We start from the raw sequence: 23,413 nt of genomic DNA, 5'->3' as shown, positions 1-23,413 counted from the left end.
AAAAATTTGGTCTAGGATCATTGTGGTTGAGAGTCCTACACCCTTTATTTGATTGAACAGATCTTACTTATTTGTCAGCGAAAAGGTACCTGCAACATAAATGCGTTTGTTTCACATGTGTAACTCTCAACATATTATAAACTTCACAAGTTATTTCTATTTCATTATTTTTTCATTCAACATCGCCTTTCAAGAATTTTAATCCCGTAACCAAACCATCGTTATGTGGAATATATTTACAGACAATATAAGTTAGATATATGTAGAAAGGGGATACAATTTAGATGTATGTAAATAGACGATGCAAGTTAGATATTCGTATAAGATAGATAACGCAAGTTAGACACTGATTTACTTTCCAAAAAATCGGGTAAATAGCGGATTCTTATTCTTTAGCTTGGTTATGTATTATTCTTTAGTTTAGAATGTATTTACAGACAATATAAGTTAGATATATGTAGAAAGGGGATTCAATTTAGATGTATATAGATAGACGATGCGAGTCAGATTTTCGTATAAGATAGATAAGACAAGTTAGACACTAATTAACTTTCAAAAAAATCGGATCAAAAACGGATTTTTATTTTCTAGTTTGGTTATGTATATTCTTAAAATCTGCTCGGGTATCGCCCGTGGTGTGAGCATACATGGTGTGCCTAGAACTCCTACGATACGCCCTTTTCTTCGAGGTTAAAGCCTTCAAGTGAGATGTGTACCAACTGTCTAAAAAAATCCTTATATTATTAGGGAATTATTTCTCTGTCAAACGCCACCCTGCTCGGTTATGCCATCACGTATAGTCGTGGTTTGAGTTATTTAAAGTCTGCTAATTTTTTCCCCACGCAGATTTAACGTCACAACAATTAACCACCACCGATCTAGGGTATTTTGACACCGTTGCGTTGGTACACATCTTACTTAAGTCCAGTCCAGCGCGAGAGAGAAACTTTTCTGGACAAAGAAGCTGCACATCCAATGTCCCACACGTGAAACGTGACGTCACATTCATTTCTGATTGAAATTTTCATATGAGACTATCTCGTGACAACCATACTGATTTCGTGTGAATGTAGTATATACACCAATACAAATATGTACATACAAATATATATATATATATATATATATATATATATATATAATGTATTATACACATGTATGGGTCTCGCCTCAACCCATTCCCTGAGCTGGAGTCCGACTATTATCAAATATATTACGCTGCTTAGATCCAAGGCAAATCCTCTGCCACCGTTCCAACCCCTCCATCCCTCTCTCCCAGTTTCTCTCTCTCTCTCTTCCACTTCCTCAGTGCCGACGGTGTGCTGAGGTAGGCAACTAAGAGGATTTTCCACTTACCGGGCCAATGGGTGCATTTATCTCAACATCGTCCCACAATTCATTTGGGATTCCTCGCGACTGACAGTACCGCCAGATGCGTAAGAAACCGTAAGAGATGTCTTATACTGACTTGTATTTGCAGTCTGAGTGATCCTCGCCCATTCGGAAGTCGAGAGCACGGTTCACCAAACCCCATTTTCTCTCCTCCTCTCCGTTATCGCTGCAAATAAATATCGCTAACGTTAGACGGTCATACTGTGTCTATTGGACACCACAATACTATAATAAGTTGTACCAACCATGTACGTACCTGTAACGATCATGTCATCGTGTATAGTCGTGGTGTGAGTTATTCAAAGTCCGCTCATTTTTTCCCCACGCAGATTCAACGTCACAAAAATTAATCACCACCGATCTAGGGTATTTTGGCACCGTTGGTACACATCTTACTTAAGTCCAGTCCGTGAGACATGTGAGAACATAATTCGATGTAGAATTTTCCGCTCTACACGATGGTCTAGTCATTTTTCATTTATCGATAGCAGTTTTTTAGGAAAATGCAAAAAACTTAAAAACTGGCTGTTTTCTCGAAACCCTGGCTATGCAGCTCAAAAATTACCTCAGATTTGAGTTCCTGAGAGTCAAAAACCCCAATAAACCAAAATGCAGTCACGAACGGAATATTTGAAATTCAGACCTATTTTAACTGGAATATTTGTCGACGCCACGAGTTTTCGTAAATGTCGGGATATTTTACATTTTACATTTTTCCGGCTCTGTGGCTCATCGGCGCATCATAAGCATTCATTCTAATCCCCAGTTTTATGGTATTTTTCAGGCAAGGTTGGCTCGTGGCAACACGAGATTTAAATCACTTTTAAAAGATTTGATCGTTCCAAGGTCCTTAGATAGATGAGTGGATGGAAGGTCTTCGCATGAGGAACTTTCCGTAGAAACAAAAATGGCGATTGCAAGTGGTCTCCGAAGGATTTTTTTTTCATATGTTCGGACTGTTGTATAAAAGCTAGTCACTATACCAAAAATTGGAACAAAAATGGCGTCCATGCAAAGAGCTTCTACCACTCTAGTACCAACGGACCTTGGGTCGTTTAGTATTAAAGGTTTACCATACTTGTTCGTGTGTGTGTAGCCCAGATTTCAAGATCTTACGACTTTCAAAAGTTCAACACAATTTTAGAAAACCCAAATGATGCCATGAGATCGTACAAATTTGCGTGTTTTTTCAGGAATATTATGCGATTTTTATATTTTCAGAGATTTCTTATAGTTTTACAAAATTTCACAGAATGCCAAAGGATTTCGAAGGATCTTATCAAATTTTGAAAACTGTTTCCAACGATATTGTAGGACCTTAATGATTTCAGAGATTTTAGACATCTTAGAGGCCTTCACAATATTTCATGACATTTTAATGGATTTCCAAGGGTTGAGATTTAATCATATTTCAAAGATTTAATGGGATTTCAAAGACCTTGACACGATCTCACGTGATTTCAGAACACCTCTCACAAGATTTCAACATATTTCACGATTGTCGATACACTTACACCAGATTTTAAAAGTAGTCCATCCTTACTTGGCATTCCCAAATCCTGCATAATTGAACTCGTGTCTTTTACTCTTGTGCAGATACTTGGACATAAACGAATAGCGAAATGGTGTTTGAGGTAGATAAAGATGCAGCGTCGGTAAATACGTACGTACCATGGAATGCGAGTCTGGAAACGCGACTTGTCATCTGGGTGCACGAAGAAACTTGTGGATTCTTCGTGTGAACTGTGAAGCCCGTTTCAACAGCGGCGTATCGGTTCAGCTCGAGTTTGCGTCTCTCGGAACAGCATAAAGCTCGCTGTTTTATATGGGAAAAGGGAATTGCTGCACGTAGTGACGACGTTTCTGCAGTGACAGTTCGTTTATTAAAAAGTTTCCCAACGACATCTGACACCTGCAGGACCGGTGGAAAATGTTTCTGAACTCTGCACTGAAGGCGAGCCACGTGGGTGCAGATCATGTATTTTAAGGGGGGAGATACGTGTAGGAGCGCGTTTTTACAGTGATTTTCATGACTTTTTTTTAAACAAATAAAGAATTCATATAATTTGTTGACCTCGTGAGGTTATTTTATACATACTTTTCAAAAAAAACCTCTGAAAATTTCAAAGATTTTCCTCAAAAAGTAACGGAATCCTTCTTTAGATTCATACGTTTCGTTTTCTACTTGCGACACATCGTTTCGAGTTATTCGAGCTTTTTTACTGTCCAAGGAACTACGTCGATTTTGTCGATTTACGTTCAACCGCTTATAACTTTTGAAAGAATTGGAATTTTGAATTGAATTGAAATTTTAGAAGTATATTTTTGAACAGTTTTACAATTAATTGAGGAAAAAAAAAAATTTGAATTTTTCCTTTAAGGGGACTAGAGCAGTTTGATTTTGATGACACCAAAATGATCCAGGAATCATCAAGTTTCATTTTTTTCTAACACACTCTTGAAGAATTGTGAAAATCGATGGTTAATATCGATGTCTTGAGCTTCGTAGCTGATTTTTTTCATACAAAATCTTAATGACAATCAACTGCAAGTCATTGGTAAATAAATAAGTCGATGTTTAATCAGATCGCAACTTTCTCGTTCATCACCACCTTGCTGTTAATCATCATTGAAATGATATGTAAATTACAGTTTACAAAGTTCAAATCTTCGACACGAATCATGAATCTTTATGAATTTCAAAGCTGAAAAGAGTATGCTGGAAAAAAATTGATATCAGGCCACTTTTTACTTTTCTGGATCATCAAAGATCCCGCTGTACCTACTGGCTCTCTTATCACATTTCATTGTGAGTTCCGCGCTGAGGGTGGTTTAGGTTTTATCCCGTGGGTTTGAATCTCAACTGCGGAAGCGGGGCGGCAAATTGCCTCTTTTTTATATCACGTCAGGCGCAATGGAGCGGCTTATCAGATTACAGAGCTTGCGTAACAACTTCGCCTCACGCGGAATGTTTATCGTGTCATGTGTACCAAACCGTGTTCACTTGAGCACGTGAAGGTAGGTAAATATCATTTCCGCAATTACAAGCTCAAATTTGATTTCATAGAAATCAGTGAATTTCTGTTTGATCAAACTCAAGATTTGACTCGATCATTTCGACAAGTCAGTATCGTCTCAAGTGCCTTGCAAACAGTCCTGAGATTCGGACTAAAACGGCATTTCAATTCAGTTCGATGCGTCCTTTGCAATTTTTTAAATTTCTCAGTTATTTCTGAGAATTTCTTCCTTATCAACCGAGTCTCAAGCCACCACCACTGCGATTGTCAAAGATTTTTAGTGTAATTACATTGGCAACCGTTGGGAAGAGATCTTCCGGAAAGTATAATTTACTTCCATAGGTCAATTCGAGGGGAGTAGAGTTGTAGAAATCAAAACTTCACGATCTATGAAATCATAGAATGGATAATTATAATCGCTCGTAAGACAACATGGCTTATGGAATTATAACGAACACCTTAATTCGAAAGTTTGAAATTATCCGTTGATTTAGGTTATTCATTTGCATATTTAGCCTTTGATTGTTACGATATTTTTGGATTAACAAGAGTCTTTCTTTTCTTATTTATCACATGGAACAACCGAGGGACGACCATAGAGTATAAAACAGAGTTAGATCTAACAACTAAAGTGCAAAACATGAACTTTACTAACTAGATTATAGTTTAAACTGGACAAACTTTCAGTCGTGTCGATACAATAGTTTCCAGCATTATCTTTATGATCATGGTGATTCGTAGAGAGACGAATTTCAGAATTAACGTTCAAAATTTTTTAAGCAGAAGACAGTTCTGTCTACGAACCGAAAAAAAAATAGAGAGAAACTCAAGAATCGCAAACAAAGTGGAATCACTTGAACTTCATTGTTGGAAACCTTAGTAAAAAATAAAAAAATCAAAATCCTATCCGATACGCATTTTCACGCTCTATTATATATTTCTCAAGTCGAAGTGAATGACACACCTGTTTGAATAAAGGGGTGAAAAAATAGTTGTGGCATCTTAGTACGACAGTTTGGGCGCTCAAAACTCTGGAAAATTTTCAGAAAAGTACTCCCGGGTAGACGATATAAGGGTGGCAAAAGTTTTAACTTATGTTGAAAGTTAGTGGCAACCATGAAAGTGTTTCCCCTCTTTTATGACCCGACTGCCCACCCTTAACGATTTAGTGGACCTTAACGCCCTCAACTGTATCCATGGACCTGTACGTTAGTTCTCAGAATTCCTTCTTTCCGCGATAACTCAAGGATTTGGTATACATATATATATTAGGGTGGCGCAAAAAAACCGACTATTTTTTTTTTTTTTTTGAGCCTCGTGTGACAAAATGTTAGTTTTTGATGTTTTAAGAGACCACTCCAAAGGCCAGCTCAAAAAAAAAAAATCTCAGGAAGTCGCTCCAAATTTTTTAAGATGTCAAAAATTGTCAAAAAATTAAATTAAAAAAATTGTATTTTCAGTATTTTGTTTGATTTTTAATTCATGTCGTAGTGTATTGTAATCGATTCTTTCTTACTAAATTAAAGAAAAAAAATGTATGAAATTTTAATATGAATATTAAAAGGTCGCTAGAAAAGATCTAAAGAAAGGCACCATAAAAATTGAAAAAAAAAACATTATGAGCGACCTGTCAAAATTCAAATTTTGAACTGAAACTTTCGGAAACTTATTTTTTTTTGTCTATAAAGTTATACCGTAACGAGAAAGAAAAAAAAATATCGATTTTTGACGATTTCTGACGTTTTAAAAAATGTGGAGCGATCTCTTAAAAAAAATTTTTTTGAACTGTCCTTTGGAGTGGGCTCTTAAAACATCAAAAACTAACATTTTGTCACACGAGGCTCAAAAAAAAAAAAAAAAAAAAAAATAGTCGGTTTTTTCGCGTCACCCTAATATATATGTATAGATCTTTTCAGCTTCGCAAATATTATAGTTTTGTCAAATGGGGTACAAAGTGATTACGTTTCACCACCATTGAACCAAATGTTTCATAAGTTTTTATTTCGACTAGCTGCTTTTAAATATTTTTTTAAAACCATTTTGGAAATTTTATTTAATCATTTGAGACGTATTCCTGAAAGAGTTTTTCAACGGTTTTGAAATGTGGGTTAAAAATGGGATCGAAGACCTCAAATTATATCCATATTTCTCTGCTTTGAAAAACTGTTAGATTATTCCTTATCAATTTTGAACCGAAGACGTTTTATCAAGGCGTGGGAATTGAATGAAAGAAGTTCAAGGCGAGGAGAAATCCGTCGAACCGTGCAGAGGTTGGTTTATTTTTTCTTCCGAGATCGCTGATCGCCGCATTTCACCCAAGGCTATCAAGATCGAGATTTAGGTACTTTCTGGATAGCGAATCTAGGAGCCGAGATCGGCGAGAGTTTGCATATTCCGAGTCTCTGACTTAAGTGAAAAGTAATGGAGCGGTAAAAATGAATACCATCGTTTCGAGAAGCGCGAGCAAACGAGAATACGGCGTAAGTATTTAAAGTACAGAAGTAGATCCCGCGTTTCCGGATCCTGTTTTTCCTTACATTAGATATTCCCACTCGACCTTTTCCGATGGGAAAATGTCATCCCGACGAAGGTTTACTCTTAATCCTTTAAGTCATAGTATTAAAAGTATTCTCAACCCCTATTTTATATCCACATTTTGGATACTTGTACAATTTTTCAACTATTTTTTTATGCGATTTTTTGCTACTTTTGTTGGATACTAATAAATTTTCAACACTCGAGAGTAATTATTGCGATATAATGTAAATTGTTATTGTTAAAAAAAAATTGATTAAAAAAAAAAAAAAACGGGAAAGTTTCAGGAATAATTCATGTTTTACATAAGTAATAAGTTTTTGAGGTCGCTGATTACGAATCTGAAATTGGATTTTCAAAATTGAAGATGGCGAGTCCAAAGACCGACCCTGAAATCCCTGCGTAACGTTTTTTGATCATATTAGATCAAATTTGGAATTTTCGTCCCTAATATTGGATCTATTATCTTGAATTTTTGATTTTGATTTCAGACTTGTGATCAGCGATCCCACAAACTAATAGCTAATAAGTTGACCTCTTCGAGGCTTTGGTTATGTCGAAGAAAATAGCTCTTTTGGTAGTTGCAAGGCTTATATTCTCCAGCCTTTACTAAACTTATGAGTTATCTCTTTAGGGTTAAACCGTTAGGCTCTTCTAATTCCGACTGGAACCTTCATCTTCTCCTTTTGCCGTCCTTTTCAGCTCCTCGTTCTCATTCCACGATGTATCTTTTAATTATAATCTCTTCTCATTAGAGTATTTTATGCTAATGAAGCAAGCCAAGCCCGGTAAATGGACAATTACCTTAATTTCACAGGTTATTCTTGACACACGCTGATGATTATACGAATTGTTATTCTTACAACCCTCGACTCCCAGCAAAAAAATTCAACGTTAAAATTTTCTGGTCATACAATTAATCTAGAATTCTTCAATTTCTTTAAAGTATCATTCACAATCGACCTAATGCAGTGCTGAAGTTTGGGAATACGAATCCCATGCGAGAGTTCACAACGAATTGTGCAACGACCAATAAAAATAGACGTCTTTAAAATTTGGGCAGAATCCTCACGTAAAATTAAAATGAAATATGTCTGATATGGATGAATTAATCACCGAGAAATTATAAAATTATCCTGTCATATGAGACAGATCCTTAGCGATCATCCATTCTTAAATTTTTCGACTATCAATCTCAATCCTACGGTATAAATACCACAGTGCCTAAATTAATGAAAACGAATTGAAAATCGATGTGTTATATAAATGGAATTACACAGCCCATACGAGTTTGTTTACATCCGTCTCATTCAATTTCAATTCATCATACAGATAAGCTTACAAATATACTCACTTTCGATGTTTCAATATTCATTCAAAACTATAACAATAAATAAAAAACCAGTCACGTGAAAAATATTTTCAAAATTAAACTTCGTGGTGTTTCATTACAGAAAAGATTCTAACCGCAGGGTAAAATGGAAAACTTCCTATGGATTAAAAAACTAAAATAAAAGAAATGCTACGGCGATGTTTTCATATCCGTATTTTATTTTCTTCTTCTCCCATTTTTTTCTGTTTTTATTTCTCGAAACTGCGGGACTGTCGGTAACCATTTAAAGTGGGTCTGGTGGCAGATCGGCGAGGATGGTGATAAAACATTTAATAACACCCGCAAAGACGCGAAGGGTTTCTGCACAGTGCTTCTGACTCCTTCTCATCTCCCTCAGCTTTTCATTGTTTAGTCCATCTTATTTTCCCTCATCTTGCTGAAGGAAGATATATATATACATCACCGCGTGGTTATAGACATAAGCCTCGAGCAATACAAGGTGTGTACAAAACGTTCCAGCTCTTTTATTCCGTCGGAAGATTTCTCTCGGTAAAATGATACAAGGTGACGACTTCCGGCACGTAGTTAAAAAAAAAATATAATAAAATAAATAAATAAACAAGTAGGGAAAGAATTGAAGACAGAAAACGTGTGGAAAAGTGGTGAAATTCGACCTGAAAAGTATGACGGGCCAAGTCCCAAGTCAATCGTTAGACTCTGACCAAACCAAGAATTCTTCTTTCTCTTCTTTGCAATTCGCGTGTAACTTTATAGAGTTTTTATCGATCAATATAAGCGAAGGGTTTATGGCCCGACGGAAAATTATACCCTCGGTGACGTTTTTTCACGGCTCGAGGTCAGATCACGAAACACATGCTTTTGCCAGGCTTTTCATCGCCATTTTTGCAGTCTTCTAGTAACGTGGCTTGTTGTCCCATGCATGGTTGTAATCGACGTGGGATTTCGGTGTCTTGAGTTTGAAACTTTTCACTTTGGCTCGTTTTACTCCCCGTTCTTTTCGCAATTGTGCAAAGTATCTCAGCGATGCATTTTTTAGCCCCCGAAATGCAGGAAATATAGGAATGATAATACGTGTCAAAAAATTACACGTGTTTTTAACGATTCTCGGGATATTAGTAACTTTTCTGAATTTCGCTAGGAAAAAGTGATACACCGTCGAAATTTGAACCCTTTCTGTTCATTTGTTCACTTGATACAGAAAGAAAACGGGTTAGTTTGCTCGGTCGGTAAAGGTAGGAGTACCAAATGACCTTAAGGATAATACGAAGTGATGCGCCGTTTGAAAAAATCGTTGGGTAAAAGAGAAAAACGTCTAAAACTTTTCCAGTCTCAGTGTTTGCACCAAAGATAATGAAATAGAGTAAAACAGTATCCTTAGTTCGCGATGGGAATGATTATCAGCAAGTTTAAATAACACGACCTGAGATATTGAAAGAAAAATGGTGAGTTTGCTCGGTCGGTAAGGGTAGGAGTACTGCATGGCCTGAAATGATAGTTTTTGCAACGAGCCGAAATACAGGAATTACCTCTGTAGGAGGCGAATCACGTACGCAATATGGAATAAAAAATTCCGGCTTTATAGCAGTTGCAATATGCTGTTATTGTTACCACGTAACGTTCTATCGCAGACACCCGATGGAGATATATTGGTTGTTTTCCTTTCACGAGCAACCTTTTCGTTTTCATTTATTCCGTTTTCCACAATGTTATTTCGTGGCAAGTCTCGTCGCCAGTCCTTTTCTAAGGCTTCTACTTTTATTCGAGTAAAAAACGTCCATTCCTTAAGGATGAATCGGCTGTTTCGTACGTCTGAGTCAGAAGTTGTAAGGATAAAAAATCGTTCCAACGATCACCAGCAATGTTATTTTCTTCGATGATTGTAAACGCGAATGAAACAGCATCCTTGACGTGTGAAACTGACATGAATCTGAGAATATTTAAATCAGACACACAGAATTACTAGACACTCATGGAACCTAGCTGATTGGAACCGAGTGAAAACTACTTGTTTTATGGAGCATTATTAGTGGAGCTCTAATTCAAGCAAATCGAGAAAGTTTCACTGACGTGTCCGGACTTAAGCTGCTTATAAAGACACGTTGTACACCTCGAAAACGCGGGGATGCAAAACTCCTATACCGCTCAAACGATCAGAGTGAAACTTGGGCAGTTAATGCCTTATTTTAGCAAAAAATAGAGCGTCTTTTTACTTTTTCAAAATTTGGAAATAATTTTACAGATTGGTTACCACCCACAGAAATTGGCCCAATTTTTACAGTTGCACTGAATGGATCGAATTATTCGTCATGATGCCACTTGGCGGTGTTGAAACATACATTTTGAGCCTGGTCTCATGAGATTTGATGGTGAAATTACGAAATGGCAGCTGATCTGGTTTTCGATTACGAAGTACACCGAAATCTCATTTTGGCGACATTTGTTACCGACATTACGCGCATGCCGGTAATGTATGCGTGTAGTGTCGGTAAAAAATTACCGGCAGGCGTGAAAGATCGGTAACAAATGTCGCCAAAATGAGATTTTGGTGTTCTTCATAATCGAAAACCAGATCAGCTGCCATTTCGTCATTTCACCATCAAATCTCATGGAACTGGACTCAAAATGTGTGTTTCATCACCGCCGAGTGGCATCATACCGAATAGTTCGATCCATTCCGTTCGACTATGAAAATTTGGTCAATTTCTGTGGGTGGTAACCAATCTGTAAAATTTTTTTCCAAATTTTGAAAAAGTAAAAAAACGCTCCACTTTTAGCCAAAATAAGGCAATAATTGCCCAAGTTTCACTCTGATCGCTTGAGCGGTATAGGAGTTTTGCATCCCCGCGTTTTCGAGGTGTACGACGTGTCTTTATAAGCACCTTAAGCTGGTATTCCATAAATTGCAAAATACATTTCCTAACATATGTTCAGCGATATTTTCTTCAGCGTAGTTGAACAATCTGAACAAACTATTTCCTAATTGCTCGGAGATACGACGAACCATTATTTTCCACTTTAAGCTGAACGAAGCGATGCAGAGCAGCCTTGGTATTCAGGTATTCGGTGTAATTAGGCAGCAGAGCCAAGTTTTGGCTTGTCAAATTATGCAACTCATTGACCTGATGGCTGCACTTCGAGACCTGCGTGATCCAGAGTCGCGGTGCATAGAAACGCGGACTCAAAAGTAGGTACATGGAATTCCTGATCCACAGTCTGTAACGGTTCCTTGTTAGCGATTAGCTTCGAACTTTTCATTAGTCGATAGAACCGCAAATTGATGAGCTTCGAGGTATAACACGTAGGTATCACGTGGCGTATACAAAGCGAAATTGGTTTCAAAGTGTTGGCGAAATCCGTTTGCATTCGTGTGGTTTCCATTGTTTCGTTACGATCACTTTTACCTCCAGAAATTCGTGTATCAATTGGGTATTGAATCGTTCCATTCGAAACCTTGATCAATAAATGACGTATTCCATTTATTACAACGATATTTGCTTGGCTTCAATTTTGCCAAATTCGTTGTTCGAAACTCCCGCGTTGTTTAGTCGATCTGCAAGCTTCAGGTCAAGCTTATTTGATGCTCGAGAAATACGTGAAAATTTAGACATTCCCAGTTTTTTATGCAAGTACCAAGTTCAAAGAATTTTATTTTAGCATATCAATAGATTATATTTCTATTGAAAAGAACGACAAAATTTTATTCCTGAAGATTAGAATTGTTGTTCGTCATTTTTGAAAACTGTCAATCTAATTGACGTCACGTTTTACCTCAACATTTTAAAATCACATTCTTCTACGAAATCTAACGCAAGGATTTCAGATATCTTAAACAACTTGGAAAAACACAGTTTATTCTGACAAGGAATGACGATTTTTTTAAAAACGTTCTATTTCGTTTTCCTCAGTTTTTGAAGTTGTAAATCTCATTTAAAATCCGTAATCGAATGACGATGTCATCTTTTCAAACGTTCAATTGAAAAAACTCCAATAACGATGTTAAAGTTGATTTCATCCCTTGTTATTCAAAAAATTTCAGGGGACCCACTTTGCCCCTAAATTTTTTGAAATACCAAAAATTTTGTGATGCCCACTTTGCCCCCCACCCACCCCTACATATCGAATACATTTCTTCATGCGACGACATGCTCTCCGAAAATATCAACGCCACAGACGAGTAATTCAGATCAAAAGTAAATGGAAAGCTTACGATGAGTCGCATCTATATAAGTAACGTTTAAACGAGTTGTTTCATTGACGTTTCTTGAACAACGACTCATCCCGCGATTTTTATGATCTTGTTTTTCCTGGTCTCGGCGATCGATCGTGACATTGAATAATGCTGAACGTAAAAATCAGATATAAAATAAGACTATAAGCAATTCGTGGTCCTCGGGTTAAGACTACAGAGATTTTTTCTCTCAGATTTGAAAAATTCCAGACCTAAGATAAATCGAAATCGATAAATTTTAAGCGAGAAAATCAACCCTTTAAAAAGAAAATAACCTCAGGATTTATAAGTAACGGTTCATTAGTTATCGCTAATTGTAATAAATTAGTTTCAGATTCCCTCTACACTGACCGAAAAATTTTTTTTAAACTTCGGTTGTTCATTGATCAAGTACTTAAAATATGTTAAGAATGAAATTCAGCTTTCCATGAGCTTGCAGACTTGAATTTCCACATGCTGTTCAAGCAACGAAACTCAGACTCACAATCAGAACAAAGTCATTATAATAATACTCGCTGGCTTTTACAAAGTAAAATGCAACGGGTGTTATTCCTTTTTTACTTCTTTTCTCTCGTTTACTTGCACCGCTATTTCCTCGGACCGATTATATACGACGTACGTATATCGTCAAGGAGTCATTATTTCTTTACTCTTAGTTAGCGAATACAGATTAGAAAAAATCCCTTTTTTCTTGCCATGTGATTACAAGATGAAAACACGAGATTTGATATCGATGAAAACTCGTTTCACGTCATTTTACGAATTCGCTGTAAAGTTATTTTATTTGCGGATTTTTCTATACACTATGTAATAATTTTATTTTACCCAAGAGCCTAAAAGTGATTCAAAGCTTTACTCCCCGGTATGAATAATTTTACGTAACGTAACGTAACAGGTGAAAATAAAAACAACACTTTTTTTATTTAAATCGATTGCCTAAAATCGGAGTTTGAATACTTTGCTCAGTTTAAAACTTCAAAGATGAGTGAGTCGTGTTGAACAAAGGGGGCTAATGAAGTTTTGATGGGAAATTTCATGCTCACCGGAGATAATTAGCAGTGATTTGGCGTTTGAGGAAATAATAATTGCTTCAGATTTTACAACACTCTGCTTAATTTAGGATATCAGGTACGCTATAAAAACTCAGATTCGCACGACGACCAATTTTCTCTCTCAAAATCGCACTCATTACGTTACTCTTTCAATTTTTATCACCAAATATTGTTACACTTGCCGTTTCATTTTCGTTATCTTTTACACTGTATACGGGTTGTGCTGATCGTATTTCATCGGCATACGGACCGAATCGTGGAGACATGCCGCGACGTGAAAAGCGATAAGCTCCATCGGCTGCTGGACAATTATTTGAATCAACTGCCTGGAATTGCAAACGAAGCTATTCGGGTCCTGCGATAAAAGTTTTCAGTGCGCCCTGATGGGCAAAAAGCGTCGAGAAACCGAGCGAGCGGTTTTTGCATTGTACTGCATTTCAGTCAGCCATTGAATTGCTGTTGAAAAATTTTTACTTCCATTTTTCAACGCGTTACAAACCTGTAAATTCTTGTTTTACCGTCTATAAATTCGGGACAAAATCAAACTTCAATGCTTCAAGGCAATAAATTTATACAATCAGTCATTCGTCGTGCCCAGATTGCAAAAAAAACTGCAAACAGAGATGCTGATTATTTATTTTAATACGATATTCAAATTCTAATATTTGTAAGCACCATAGATTTCATTTCAAATCGTTTCAAAATGGTTCAACAGTAGGAGGATATGTTCGATTTTATTCTTAGGTGGATCAGATCATTTAGGAGACTATTTTCTAAAAAGTCGCTGAAACAGATTTTCTTTTTCCAGTATCTGTAAATTCGATAATATCATTTGTTAAATATTAACTTAAATGTCATCAAAGCGAAGATAAAAGTGTTTGAAATCGAACGAATCCACTAGATTTGTAATCGCATTGGAGCGATATAAAATCAATCATCAATTCATCGAGCTTTCGTAAAAATTTCTTTCGTCAGTTTTGGATGAAAATTTGAAATTTTTTGTTCAGAAAATGTCATTTTTCGACGGTTTACTCAAATCGTGGCCAAAAGTTAGACGAACCACGAATTAATCAAAGCGTTAATGAAGCATAATCGATTTGTTACTAACTGTGCATATATACGAACGAATGGATCAATCAATCGATTAATTTTGATCTCGGTCGATTTTCTTTTGTACAATCAGAGTACCCATAAAAAATTTATTAATTCGCCTTAAGCAAGTTAATTTAATATGCATATGAATCAAGGGAGGAAATTGTTTTCCCATGCGAATGGTGAAATCGTTAATTACATTAATAACCGGGGATTTTCTGACCGGTGAAAGGGGGATAAAATAATGGCGACGCAGGGCACGAAGTGTCAGGCGTTGGCAAAAGCCTCGCTGTGACGATATCCGTGCGGCAATATCCTGTAACGAAGGCCAATAAATAAAGGACGCCTCCGCAACGGAATTAAAACACATACATCACGATGTTCCAATGTCCGTAGGCCAGCAACCTCTGTACTTTCTACCCCCTCCCCATCCTCACCTGGGTGCCGAAAAGCACGCGAACGTCGCTGATAGGCAGAGAGTGTAATTAATCTGACAGAAGCGCAGATTGTGAAATTATTCGAAATCGATATCGATATGCCTGTACAACCCGAATTATACCTCGTTTTAAATTACAGAGGAATTTGTTTCAACCTTTATTACACAAACGTCATATACCGTGTGTCCATGAGAAAAGTGAGCCCACAGCTAACAGCGAGAAAATATCCCTAGGAGCCCACAGCTAACTGTGAGAAAATATCCCTAGGAGCCTACAGATAAGAGCGAGAAAATTTCCCTAGGAGCCCACAGCTAACTGTGAGAAAATTTCCCTAGGAGCCGACGGCTAACGATGGGCTTCTAGGGACATTTTCTGAGAGTCACGATTTGTATTGCGTGGGCTGCTCAATCAGGCGGTAACTGTGGGCCAATAGAATGCGAGTGACTTGACGCATGCGCATAAGGTGAGCACTTTTCTCATGGACACACGGTACATCGTCGTCAAACAATTGGACCGTTTCGAATTGAAGCAATTCATACGGATGCATGGATACACGTTTTTATTTTTTTCCTGGAAAAAAATCTGAGTGCTAATTTTTTACGACTATTTTTAGCTCAAATTGTTTAAAAGCTAATTTACAACATGTGTCTTTTCATTTATTATGTCCCGAAACGTACCGTTTATTCTAATTGTAGCGTCGGAAAACTTTACAACTTGGAAGGCTTCCATGACTCTATATGAAAAGAGATAAAGATTGGAGGATGAAATATGGAACGAAATAAATTTGTCTAAAATACTGAATTGAGCCAAGAGAAGTTGTTGCAATTTATTGGCTCACATGGAAAAAGCCGCTGAGGCATAAAAACCCCTTATGATTACAATTAAAGTTGTGTCAAGAGTGTATGAGGTGTTAGTGTACGATCAATGGTTGTGTCTCGCAAGTGGAGAACTGCCGTGAGATTCAGAGGCCGAAGGCGTGAATCTAGGGAGGTTCGATCGGCTGGCGAGAATCCACTGTTTAAATTGGAGAGGAGAGGAAGAGAACAAGAGAGTTCCGAGCGCGACTGGAATGGCCGGAGACTCGAATCAGACTGACAAACCGAGCGTCGATTCCCGGTCAGTTATTTATTCTTCCAACGATCAGCGCCATCTTTGGGGTTAACGACGATCCACCCAATCATGAACCCCCGCGATCACGCAACTTACCGTGGTTTGTTGGTAGCGGTACGAGCGGTAAAGATTTAGAGATTTCGGGTATCAGATGGGGTAGAAATTGCACGTGGACATGGGAAAGGTAAGGATTGGTACGGTCGAAACACTAATTTCTTTACAGATTTTAACAAAATAATCCTGAGTACAGTCTCAGATGGATATATTATCTTGTCGATAATTCAGACACAGAATCACATCTGAAATCATTGCGTCGAAAGGGAGATATCGATTGAAAAAACTTAGAATTTTGGGACACTTTTTAAAAATTACGTTTCGAGGGAAATTAGATATTTTTAGCGAGATGAAATTGTGAATATGAAGAACAAATTCACGGAACGACAAATTACCGGAAAATAGATTATTCTACTCAAAAAATTATAAATCACTGAATTTTCAGTAGGTTGAGTTGAAAATTAACTGAGTAACTCTCGAGACGCAGGTATTTAAGAAATAAAATATGGTGACATTGTGGTGAAAAAAAAGTATTTATTTGACGAGTGAGATTGAATTTTTGGAAAAAGAATGAATTGGCGGTTTTTACGATATTTCATTATTTATCTTGTGTCAAATCAGACTGTTTTACATATTTTTACATGTCATTTACGGTGAACATACCATGGGGTCATTTGGACCCCGGTGTGTAGCGCAAGGGTTGAAGAAAAGTTTTTTTTACTTTATGTTTGAGACTCGTTCTAGAGAGCTCTTATCTACTTTGGAAGGAGGGGTTGACGCTAGCAAAAATTAATAAAGAAAAAATGATAAAATAAAAGAACGTGTGCTGAAACGGCCTGATACAACGATATTCAACTGACAACGAGTATTTAAAAGCAATGAATCTCAGCTACTGAAAAAGTTGCACCGTTGTTGTTTGGAAACTTTCCACTCACTGAAACTCGTCAACCGTGATCATCCTATTCTAGAAACTTTCCTTTTTTATCTTAAGCCACTATACTATTCGGTGGAAGGGCTTATTACCGAAATCCAGCCATGCTCTTGGTGAGTAGCCAGATAATTAATTTCAAACTTTTTCTCACTGAGAATTAATTATGTATCGCGCGAGTGTATCGAATATATAACACCTGGAAACATTCACTCGGGTGGAGAAAAAAAAAAGTACGAAATTTTTGAAGCATAACTTTCTTTATTGTTCTTTTGCTTTAAAAAGATGGAGGGAATATGATGGATCGGTGCTGTATAAGCTACCGAATATACGCCACGTCACGTCTGTTAAATAAACTATTTCTGAACAACATTCGCAACTGTTATAGATTCAGCAATAATTATTGAATGAGATATAATTTAATCCTCGATGATAAATCACAAGTCACTTATTGCACTGTTTGAATCTCCCGCTCGATGTTGCTTGCTTGGCTCCAAGGGAAACACTATACCGCATTGCGCAAGCCGGTCGATATTTATACTCGATCTTGGATCTAGAAGAATTGACTCTGGTGAATGCAAGAAGTAGATGGTTTTAGTAGTAAATTCGGTACTAACGGCGCCAAAATACTCCAGATCGGCGGTGATTAAATGTTGTAACGTTGAATCTGCGCGAGTCTTTTAAATGCCTTCTCAGTTGTAGCGATAATGTCACGGGATTCGTGTACTGGAGAATATACTTATATTTTTTGAAACATTGAATAATTCGAATATCAGTGCAAGGTACAAAAAATTAAATTACGGAAATTAGGTGTTACGCAATGTGCACGATTATTTCCGCAACATTGCACAATACACGAATGCGCCATTTCTACCATAAACAATATATTCATTTGCGAAAAACATTTAAAATAATCTATTTTCATTTCAATTACGAATAACATGTATGTTGCACAATACATAACCGTCAAACTGTAATAACTGTTCTGTCTTGTGGACTATACACGATTGCGTTACCAAGCAGGGTAGCATTCGCCAAATAAATAATTCCCTAACGATATAGGGATTTTTTTGTGCAGTTGGTACAAGATTACTTAAAGGCTTTAATCTCGAAGAAATAGGCGTGTCGTGGGAGTTTTCACACCACGGTTCTAGTGCTTTATAATTCCAGTGAGAAACGTCTGATTGTCACTGGAGAGGTTAGGAATGTTCGAGAATAGAATCATACGGTTTTGAACAATTTGAAATAATGAAATGGGTGACAGAGGGAGTAAATATAAGCAATTTCAAAGACATGGCTCACCATCCATGATTTGAATTCAAACGTGTATTTCAACGAAAGAATCAAAATATAGAGAAACTTTCATTTTTATAAAATTAAGTATCAGCAAGCTTCAACTGTTATCATTTCAACATTGAAAAGTCATATTTCCAATTTTGGAACCGGTTTCAATTATCGTGTCTCTTCTTTTCATATTGCATAATTATCGAATTATCGAATAACATTTTCGTGTCGTTATAAACAATACAAAAGTGGTTAGTTTTCGGGATGATTTTATCGTGCATAGAATATAACTATAACGATTTCCCCGCCAGGAAGCTGCTTCATTTTGTTAACAAGACAATTTTTCGAAAGACGCCATGAAATAAACATCCCTCCTCGTCTATTTAGCGCGCAATTATGGGGCACGGTGTTAACGCTACCCACGATCCTAAAATATTTTATACCGCTCACCGGATTAGCATAGTAATATTCGAGCTCAACGAAACAATATTCCGAGGCCAGAGACGTCAAATAACTCAGTTAACCACTTACCTAACCCCGAACACCCCGCTGCATAATACGATAAATTGTATAATAATTTTCAAGATACGATGCACAATTTTTATTTTTTCAAGCTACGGAGATATCTTCAAATACACGGTAATAAAAAGTATTGGAATTATAGTCAAAAGCTTAAATGTATCCGTTCTTCGTTTCAAATCGCTTCAGATTGGTTAAAGATATCGAATTTAGTCCAGAATACGTCATTTTACATAGAAGACTCATTTCTATAAATTCACGATGACGTATTTTTTTTTTTTTTAACAAAAGTCGATTCAATATCGATATTTTTTTTTAAAGATAATCAACAACGGTGCTACCTACTAGGTTTTCAACAATTTTGAAGCATCGACATCTAACCTTTGGTTAATAACTCCAGTATCATCTATTCTTATATTTTCAAGCAGATCTTTGATGCTCGCGAATACAAAAATTCGATAAATCACAAAAGCACGTTCCGAAAAAGCTACAATATTATCAAATCATGAATTCTAACTAGATGAGTTTTAAGTATCATAGCTCATAGATAAATTGAAGGTATATACAATCATTTTGGAATCTGTCTATGCGAAATGATAATTTTTCTTTACGTATAGGTATAAAAATATTGGCTGGACCGGATGACGTCACACTTTCGTTCACCCCAAGACACGAGGATGAAATGAAACCGAATTAAGGCTCTTGGATGATACGCCACATTCGATTTTCCCACGACTAGAGACCTACTGGTCTATTTCCGTTTTAACCTGAAAAAGAGAACGCGCCTCGAGCTTGTCGTCCGTCATGGTGTCCAGTAGAAAAATGGCAATAAATACGCGTCACTCAAGGATATTATATTTTGATATTTAGGACTCGTGTCCTGACCCACAACAACGATTTATGGTGTGTAGTAGTCAGATGTAGCCAAATCACATTAGTTATCCCAAAAATGACTTGACCATACATCATTCACTGACACAGAGAAGCTGCTCACACGATAAATGATTTGACGAAATTGAAAAAAGTTTTAATAATTAAAGAATTGTCAACATCGTGAACACCAGAGTGTGCAGGGAAATGATTTCATAGGAATTCGTGACGCTCTGTAATCGATTGGAAAAAGTTATCTGTCATTTTATTCTAGTATAAATCTTGAGTCCGATTAAAATATCACGACGGTCAATAAATTATTTCCTCCTTCTGAACGACCCTTTGTCTTCTTGGCTACATGAAATTCCGCTTAACTGGAAACGCCAAGAGTGCAGCAGCTGGACTTCTTCGGACTAAATCTGGTCGTTTCTTGAATTCCAGCATGTAGGACAACGCCGGAAGCTGTGTCTCAGTTCGTTTCAACTTCTTTCCAAGTCCTTGGAGCGCCGGAAACAAGGAAAGCTTGAAGGCTGGAAAGCATTTTCACCAGCATTGCTAAGGGGGTGGTTAGAACTTAAGTGACTGACCTTTGCTGCGCCCAGTAAACTTCTCCAGAAAATACATCCGGGGTTAATGGTGTCCAAAAAAGTTGTTCCAGCCTGCAGTCATACTCTCTGAATTAATAAGGACTTTTCCTTTCGGGCTCGTATTTTGAAATCCCCAACTTTTTTGAGTCCATAGTTTATATTTTCACACACGTATTGACTCTGCATTCGTGATGCTGTGATCAGGTCTTCGGGTTTATTATGCATAATACTTGTCCTCATCAATTCTCGAATTTTATAACTTCACGGCACGGACATTAATTTTCTAATTACATAGACTGAGCGACATTGCCGAGCATCGAATTCTCTCTAGGGAATACTAATCAAGTTTTCAGGATGTTCTTAACAGCGAGAAATTAATTTGATCATTCCGATGGAATATTTCCGAGGAACTCCAATTAGTAAAGACCCATCTCTTAATGCAGATTTTAAAAAAGTATTCACTTTTATTGCAGTAATAATGTCTTAATTATATTTATTCAAAATTCAGGGAAAGTGATAAACCTGAGGGAAAAAATCTTTAAATGAACAATATGAGAAATAAATAATATTTCAATCTATTTTCGTGAACACGAACCCAGCTTCAATTATTAAAATCTAAAAATTCAACTATTTAGAAGTTGTTTTTTTTTCAGATTTCCAAAGTACAAAATCTAAATATTAGGTTTCTCAAAATTTATGTTTCTATTTTTGTAAGGCAGAAGAACGATTATTTAGAGCAGGCTTTTAAACTTTGAACAGGTTTTTATTTAAGAAAAGGAACCCAAAGTTATTACATTCAATAAAACCTGTATAAAAAAAAATGACTAAGCCTTTGCAGGTGTTGATATTTTGTTATCAATTTTTCATCGATAATGTAAAGACTAGAAGAAAAATTATGTCACAATTGGCGATTTGTAAGTAAGACATTTTTCGTGATAAAAATTTGCATAATTATGTCTTTTCATTACATCTGCCGATATTTCTGGATAAGAATAGAAAAAGCAAAAATTTTTCATAGATAGCTCACATGTTTTTGTTTTCACATTATCTAATATAAAAATATTACCTTTCCCTATTTATGATGATAAAAATCGTTAGAGGTTTATAGCGCGTATGAAAATTGGTTGCAGAAACCGTGGAAATTTTCGACGGGAAAATTCCCTCCGTGTGTCAAATTTTACCCAGTAACAAAATGTTTATTTATAAAACATGGTAAGGATTTGCGCCTGATTAGCGTAAAGTCTGAAGGCTTGAACTTATCCTGAAGGCTTAATGATCCTACAGGAGGTTCAGGATCAGCAGCAGCAACGTCGAGAGAGAGGAATAAATAATTGATAGAGCGTATTGTGCATGAATTTTCGTTGCTGAAGGTGGGATCCAGAGAAGCGGATGAGGCTTGGAAATAGTGAAATTTGTATAACGAAAGCACGGGCTGATTAGCCAGGATTATTATTATAATCCCAAACTAAATCGGGGCTGCGGGGTCACGTGCCAGGAAAATGGCCGACGGTACAACACTGGTAGCAACAATTATTTACCACTTTGTTCACCGCAGAAAACAGGGGAAGCTCTCACGTCTCGAAAATAACACGAACCAGTCGGACCCATCAGCAATATTGGCTAATTTCAAGAGCTCGACGATGAGCAGGTTTCTGGCACCGCAGCCAAGCCACACTGACAATGAGAAAAATTTCATTTGTATGGTTAACCCCAGGAGAAAAGATCCCGTCAACGTGACTCGCACTGCCGACGCCGTTTTTGAAATAGTAAAGATTCCATAAGTTAGGACTGTTTTTAAGCAAAATGTGATTTTAGAAAAACAGAACAAAAAAAAAAAAAAAATTTCAACCGTTTTCTATTAAAAGATTTTCATTTCAGAATATGTCCAAATATTTTGGATACTCTGTTTTTGAGGTAGAGCTGATCGAAAATTGTTTATTGAAATCGAATCACTTTTCTCGAATTTTTTTTGGTGGAGAAAACATGTTCATTCTTTGACAGCAATATACGAAAATTAGGATTTCAGAAACTTCATCATGAATATGGCGATGAATGAAATTTTTAAACGAAATTTTTGACACTTTGAAAACTATTTGTAGACCACAATGAGTCATCTTAGAAGAGACCTGAAAAACGAAAAAAAAGTACAACAACATCCTGTGAATTATAATATCGGAGAAAAAAATCAGCAGGTGAAATAGGCATTTATATAGGTTTCTGGAACTTTTTTCATGACAATGTAATTGTAGGCAAGTATTGCAATTACGCGAGGCGAAAGGACCGTTGCCTCCTTGATGCACACGATTCATTATATAACAAAAGTATGTTACATATTTTTTTACGAAGCACGAAATTGAGGTTAGTGTCGCGTAATGTCAGATTTGTTCGCGACAGCGCATGCGCGCAGTACTGAAACGACCAATTTTGAGTCCTAGAAGTTAAAAATAGTCTTTTCGGTATGACGCGCATGCACTGTCGCGAAAAAGTCTGACATAAGGCGACCCTAACCTCAATTTAGTACTTAGGATGGATCATTGGTTCACAGAAACGGGGTTGTATAAAGTTTACTTTAATACGACTGGCGAAATAATTTATGAGACCTTGAGCAAAAAAAATAGTTACCTACTCATACTATCAATTTCCTGATTAAAGGTATTAAACTGATTTCCATTTTGTACCCAGCCCTAAATTTCCCGGAAATGGTAAAAAAATGTAAGCAGTCAAGGGTTGTAAAATAATCGCAATTCAAACTTTTTCCCGCTGCGGTTACCCTTTCACTTTTCCCTACTTTCGCCATTTACACCCTCGACTCGTGACGAGGATCGTTCTAATAAGAAGCGAAGCGAAGGTATGAGTATACATGGTGTGCCTGAAACTCCTATGACATGCCCCTTTCTTTGAGGTCAAAGCCTTTGAGTGAGATGTGTACCAACTGTCTAAAAAAAATCCCTATA

Source organism: Diprion similis, chromosome 5 (genome assembly GCF_021155765.1).
Source record: "Diprion similis isolate iyDipSimi1 chromosome 5, iyDipSimi1.1, whole genome shotgun sequence".
NCBI classification, from domain to species: Eukaryota; Metazoa; Arthropoda; class Insecta; order Hymenoptera; family Diprionidae; genus Diprion; species Diprion similis.
Note: the sequence above shows the minus strand (reverse complement) of the source record.